This window comes from Hylaeus volcanicus, chromosome 9, assembly GCF_026283585.1.
Source record: "Hylaeus volcanicus isolate JK05 chromosome 9, UHH_iyHylVolc1.0_haploid, whole genome shotgun sequence".
NCBI classification, from domain to species: domain Eukaryota; kingdom Metazoa; phylum Arthropoda; class Insecta; order Hymenoptera; family Colletidae; genus Hylaeus; species Hylaeus volcanicus.
Window position 1 is genome coordinate 1,097,661 of NC_071984.1, and position 7,126 is coordinate 1,104,786.

Consider the following 7,126-nt stretch of genomic DNA (forward strand, 5'->3'; position numbering starts at 1 on the left):
ATACAAAATTTGTAATTGAAACTGGTGTAGAATCATACAGGTAATTTTTATTAAAACATAACTTGTTAAATATTGATTTTTCGAAAATTATACAAAGGAGCTTTTTTGTAGAGAATTGGATTATCTACGAAAAAGTCTTATGAGTCAGGTTTGTAGGATTGATATTTTTCGAATTATATAGCTTGATACAAAATTTGTAATTGAAACTGGTGGAAAATCATATAGGTAATTTTTATTAAAACATAACTCGTTAAATATTGATTTTTCGAAAATTATTCAAGGGAGCTTTTTTGTTGAGAATGAAATTATCTACAGAAAAGCCTTATGAATCATGTTCGTACCTAAATTGCATTTTCGTTTAAAATTATAATGTACAGTCTGGTCGCTTCGAATAGAAGAATTCGAGATCTACAGTTGCGCAATTGAATGTATCCATCAATTTTAGTTCGCGAGATAAGATAAAATAATCTGTAGATCTCCATAGCGGAACGAGAATCGAGTTAATGTTATTGTTGCGACCCACGATGACTCACGCGGGCCACGTCGATTTTTCTCGAGTGGATCAACGAATGAGCGTCGATCCGTCGTGCTATACGCTTAGGTCTGGGTTAGGTCTGGCTTAGGTCTGGGTTAGGTTAGGCTACGTTTTACGGAGTCGTTTGTCCTATAACCAAATGTTTTAGTATTCGCGACTTCGAGGACTACTCTGACAACAAGGGTCCTCTAAGCGTGACGCTGACTTCTTAATTAATTTTTTCACAGCGGTAGATAACAACCGAAGCTAACATTACGTAGTTTCGAGGATAGACCATTTACAATTTATAAGGTACAGAAGCAATTATGGCGCGGTCGGTAAATAGTTATAGTTACTTTTATTAATCCGTTTCAGTCGATAACTAGAGTCGGTAAAACGTTATGGCGCGGTCGGTAAATAGTTCTAGTTACTTTTATTAATCCGTTTCAGTCGATAACTAGAGTCGGTAAAACGTTATGGCGCGGTCGGTAAATAGTTGTAGTTACTTTTATTAATCCGTTTCAATTGATAACTAGGGTCGGTAAAACGTTAACTTCCTAACACAAGCTCTCTCTTTTTCTCATCTTTTTACTATCTGAATTTATTTTAATTATACTTGCTATGCTATACTATGCTATACTATGCTTAGGTAGCGGAACGATCCAAAAAGATGAGAATGCGCATCGAGTGCGCCGCGCGGAGGCCTTGACCCGTCTGGAAAGTTAATTTGTATTCGCGCTATAATTACGACACCGCGACAGCTGCTGGTATCCGGAATGGTTTTCAATCATAATTGTAACGCGTTTCGTTGTTGATGTATCACTGGGGCGTACAAAATAAAATTCCGACGGGAATGAAGAAGACATATCGTTACGAGAGTAACCTAGCACAACAATTGGATTCGATCGAATCGGAATCGATTCTATTTCGGACGATTCGTTCTCGTAATATCGGTTTATGCACGAAGTTAGAGATATTGTAAGAGCGAAGCTTCGTTATTCGCTGCTAAACTAAGAGGTCGTTAGATTGTGGTTCTTCTAGATTCAGGGACTTTCTAGATTAAGGGACTGCTAGATTAAAGATCCGTCAGGCTAAGCCTCCTCCAAAATTAAGAGCTTCCTGGATCGACGCGTTCACGACGGCGCCGCTATTTGTTTTTCTCGCCCCGTGGGGCGGCGCGGTGGTACGCGCCATCTGATAGACACGCGAGCGCGGGCCACCGGTGGTACACGCCGCCCGATGAGACAAACAAGCGCAACCCACCGGTGGTACACGCCGTCCCACGAGAGAGGCCTTTGTGCGCCACCGGTGGTACACACCGCCCGATAAGAGGTGAACGTGCGACCCATCGGTGGTACACGCCGCCCGATGTGAGAGGAAAGCGCGACTGACCGGTGGTACACGCCGTCCCTCGAGAGAGGCCTTTGTGAGCCACCGGTGGTACACACCGCCCGATGAGAGATGAAAGTGCGACCCACCGGTGGTACACACCGTCCGATGAGAGAGGAAAGCGCGACCCACCGGTGGTACACGCCGCCCGATGGAAGAGGAAAGTGCGACCCACCGGTGGTACACGCCGCCCGATAATAGAGGCGAGCGCGAACCACCGGTGGAACACAGTGGCGTGAACATGTCAAGGGTCTCCTAGATTTAGGGGCCCTAAAACTAAGAATTCCCTAAACTAAGGCTTCCTAGACTAAAGGCTCCTTAAATAGGAGCCCCTTAAACTAAAAGCTCGCTAAACTAGGGCCCACCCGAACCAAAAGCTCCCTAACCTAACAGCGTCCCAAACTGAGGCCCCATACTAGACTCCCCTCCCCTAAGTGCCCCCCCCCCCCCCCCGCCCCACCCCTCCCCCCATTCTAAGGTCTCCCACGTGAATTCGTGCAAGCTCGAACCTCCGTTTCCGTCGCCATCGGTTCCCCTTTTACGTTCTCCCCTCTCCGTTCCATCTGTTTCTCCATCATTCCACCCAATTCAGTCAAAATAAATTCACCGAAAGGCCCCGGGAACGCACCGGTCCAGGGCACCGGGACGCCGCCAAGACGTCCCTGCGAACAATTGTTCCAAGTATATATCCGTTCCTCGGTGGCACACCCGATAGATCCGCGCTCACCGAATCACGCGCGACCCACGAAAAGATACCCGGTTTCCGCCCAGCGTGAGATACATCGTACATATTCACGGAATCGCGGAAAAAGAAGTTCGTTCTCCCGCGCTGAACTGGCGCGCGCGCGTTCCTCGTTCCTCGAGCACGCGGATCGCTCGAATTTGTCGACGAAGGAATCGCTGGACGGCGATTCGTTCCGATTAATCGGTTCGCGATGGATTCCGGATCGTTCGCTGCACTGCCGGGTGGGCAATCCTCGGTACGAGGAGCACTCGGAACGCGGCGGTGGACGACGAAGGAAGCGCGGGCCACGCGCGGCCACAGCGAGCGCGCGGCGTCCCGAGGGCGACTGAGTGCTGAACTTGATTTGCGGAACTGCGCGGCAGGGAGGATTGGGGGAAAGGGAGGAACACGTGGTGCGCTGCTACGCGAAGAGGGGACCCCATGACATTTGGGTAGCGCGTGCATGGCGTCTCTGCTGCGTGCTGTGTCGATAGTGTTAACGATGAAGTTAGTATAATAGAGGATGAGAAATCTATCTGGGGGGACTCTCGGGGGGATGATTTGTTTCGGGAGTAATTTTCTTTGGGGAAACTGACACGAGAGAAGGAATGCTGGACTTATTGATACGATATTGCGGGGTTTTTGGAGTTTAACGTTGCATTTATTTAGATAATTTGTTGCTATTTACACGGGGTCCACTCCCTGAGTTTTATGTAATTTTTAGGTTGGTAGATTGGTAGCTTCGCAGATTGGTAGGTTGGTAGATTCGTAGATTGATAAATTAGTAGCTTCGTAGATTGGTAGCTTCGCAGATTGGTAGGTTGGTAGATTCGTAGATTGATAAATTAGTAGCTTCGTAGATTGATAAATTGGTAGCTTGATAGCTTAGTACCTTGATAGCTTGGTATCTTGGTAGTTTGATAGATTGGTAGCTTGATAGCTTGGTAGCATGCGAGATTGGTAGCTTGGTAGCTTGATAGATTGGTAGCTTGATAGCTTGGTAGCTTGATAGCTTGATAGCTTGGTAGCTTGGTAGATTGGTAGCTTGATAGCTTGATAGATTGGTAGCTTGATAGCTTGGTAGCTTGGTAGCTTGATAGCTTGATAGATTGGTAGCTTGATAGCTTGGTAGCTTGGTAGCTTGGTAGATTGGTAGCTTGATAGCTTGATAGATTGGTAGCTTGATAGATTGGTAGCTTGGTAGCTTGATAGCTTGGTAGCTTGCGAGATTGGTAGCTTGGTAGATTGTTAGATTGGTAGCTTGATAGCTTGGTAGCTTGATAGATTGGTAGCTTGGTAGATTGGTAGCTTAGTACCTTAATAGCTTGATAGCTTGATAGCTTGGTAGCTTGATAGATTGGTAGCTTGGTAGATTGGTAGCTTAGTACCTTAATAGCTTGGTAGCTTGATAGCTTGGTAGCTTGATATCTGGTAACTTGATAGATTGATAGCTTGATAGATTGGTAGCTTGATAGATTGGTAGCTTGGTAGATTGGTAGTTTGATAGATTGGTAGCTTGGTAGATTGGTAGCTTAGTACCTTAATAGCTTGGTAACTTGATAGCTTAGTAGTTTGGTAGCTTGGTAGCTTGATAGATTGGTAGCTTGGTAGCTTAGTAGCTTGATAGCTTGATAGCTTGATAGATTGGTAGCTTGATAGCTTAGTACCTTGATAGATCGGTAGCTTGTAGCTTGGTAGCTTGTAACTTAAATATTGAAAAGACTGAGCGAATTTACAGTTTATTCATATGTCTTGAAAAATAAAAATTCAAGCATTAGAACTTTTTCCCGAAATTGCAACAAACTTCTAACTTTTTAATTTTTATTCACGAAACTAAGCATCCTATACAGGAACTATAAACATAAAAAAGTTTCGTCTCATCGTCCCCTGTAAGCTGATATATTTTTTTAAATTGAATCAACTAATACGAACATTTCAACAGAAATTTTTCTTAATACCCAAAATAATAAACAAGAGTTATTGTTTCCCAGGCAAAGAAGAACGGAGAATAATAGAATCGAAGCGTCTAGCATTGATTTGAATAGAATTCTCGGGCACGTTGATCGAGTTCCAGGTTGGTCCACGGATCTCCTACGTCCGCCGAGAGAAATTGGAAACGTTATCGGCCATCTCGGCCAAGAAAAACGTCGCCCAATCGCGTGGAAAGAAAAAAAAGAAGCGAGATAAATTCGAGGGGAGGAAAGAAGAAAGCGAGGGGGGACCGAGAAAGGGTCAGAGGGCACTGTCCTGTGCCAAGGGGCACACGGCCGGGCCACGGAAATATTTGCATTTCCTGTTCACGATGAATAATGCCGCGCGTAGGAACCGCAGACGACGTTGAATGAACTCGCCAATCTTCAAAATTTCCATTGCAACCAACAACTTATATAAAAGCTCTGGTCACTGAGTTCAGGTCCTACAACCTTTCTTGTATAATTTTCTGCCAACCAGTATTCGACATTTTATTTTAATTCCGCAATTAATAGTGGTGTAGAATTATATAGGTACTTTTTTGAGAATAACTCGTTAAACATGAGACTTTCGAGAATTGTACAAGGGGGCTTTTTTGTGGAGAATTAAATTGTCTATGAAAAAGTCTTATGAGTCAAAGTTGTATGATCGATACGTCTCGAATTATGTAGCTTGATATCGAAATTTTTATTTGAAATAGGAGTAAAAATCATATAGATAGTTTTTGGACCGTAACTCGTTAAATATTGATTTCTCGAAATTTATGCGAAGAAGCTTTTTGGTAGAGAATTGAATTATCTACAGAAAAGTCTTATAAGTCAAGTTTGTACGATCAATATTTATCGAATTACATAGCTTGACATAAGTAATGAAAACTGATGTAGGATCATGTAGGCAGTTTTTGGAACGTAACTCGATAAATATTGATTTCTCGAAAATGATATAAGAGAGCTTATTTGTAGAGAATTGAATTAACTACAGGAAAGCTTTATGAGTCAAGTTTGTACGACCAATATTTCCCGAATTATATAGCTTGAAATGAGTAATGAAAACTGATGTGGAATTATATAGGTAGTTTTTAGGAAATAGCTGGTCAAATATTGATTTCTCGAAAAGTAAACAAGAGAGCTTTTTCGTAGAGAATTGAATTGTCTACGATAAAGTCTTATGAGTCAAGTTTGTATGATTAATACTTTCCGAATTATAGAGTTCGATATAATATTTGGAATTGAAACTGGTGTAAAATCATATAGGGTAGTTTTTCAGAAATAGCTCGTTAAATATTGGTTCTCGAAAATTATACAACAGAGCTTTTTTGTAGAGAATTGAATTGTCTACAGAAAAGCCTGATGACTCAAACTTGTATGTCCAATAGTTCTCGACTTATACATACAGCTTTACATAAAGCCTTTAATTAAACCCTCGTGACTCCTGAAGGGAAAGCTGGTAAAACCGTTTCATCCGAGCCATTTTTTCCCCCAATAGAATCGCTTTTTCGGGCAACCTTTGATCCTCCCTTCAAAGAGGGATCTTAAATGAAATTTTTGGAGGCCGTGACTACCCGCAGAGCATGGAGACTGGCGAGACGGTTCTTTCAGAGCGAAATGGGGCCAAGGGAGCCCGAGACCTTCGGCCATTGCCAAGGGTGTTCCTCCGGCAGGGTTGCATCAACGGAAGTGAAAGGAGGAAGAAGAGAACAAGGCAGACGGAATGTTTATAGAGGAACAGCTGTTCCTGGCCGCTGGGGTTGTTGACCATACCACACCTATTCACACACGTACGGGTCTTTTATGTTCACGTTGCCCCCAGGTGCATGCAACACGTGTCCCTTAATCGGAGAGGGCTTCTTTTGTTTACCCTGTGGCCAAATGTCTCGCGTGCGGACCCTTCACTTTGTAATTATTTGCTTTCTTAAAGAGTTGGATCACTAATTCAAAATCGAAGTTTCTCGAGTCATTTTCGAGAAACTATATTCTTTAAAAATTGATATCCGCTAAAGGGTCGATTCTATGAAAAATTTGTATAGAACATATCTTGTAGATAATTCAATTCTCTACAAAAAAGCTCTCTTGTTTACTTTTCGAGAAATCAATATTTAACGAGTTACGTTCCAAAAACTGCCTACATGATCCTACATCAGTTTTCATTACTTATGTCAAGCTATGTAATTCGATAAATATTGGTCGTACAAACTTGAGTCATAAAGCTTTTCTGTAGATAATTAAATTCTCTACAAAAAAGCTCATTTGTATAATTTTCGAAAAATCAATATTTAACGAGTTACGTTCCAAAAACTGCCTACATGATCCTACATCAGTTTTCATTACTTATGTCAAGCTATGTAATTCGATAAATATTGGTCGTACAAACTTGACTCATAAAGCTTTTCTGTAGATAATTCACTTCTCAACAAAAAAGCTCCCTTGAATAATTTTCGAAAAATCAATATTTAACGAGTTATGTTTTAATAAAAATTACCTATATGATTCTACACCAGTTTCAATTACAAATTTTGTATCAAGCTATAT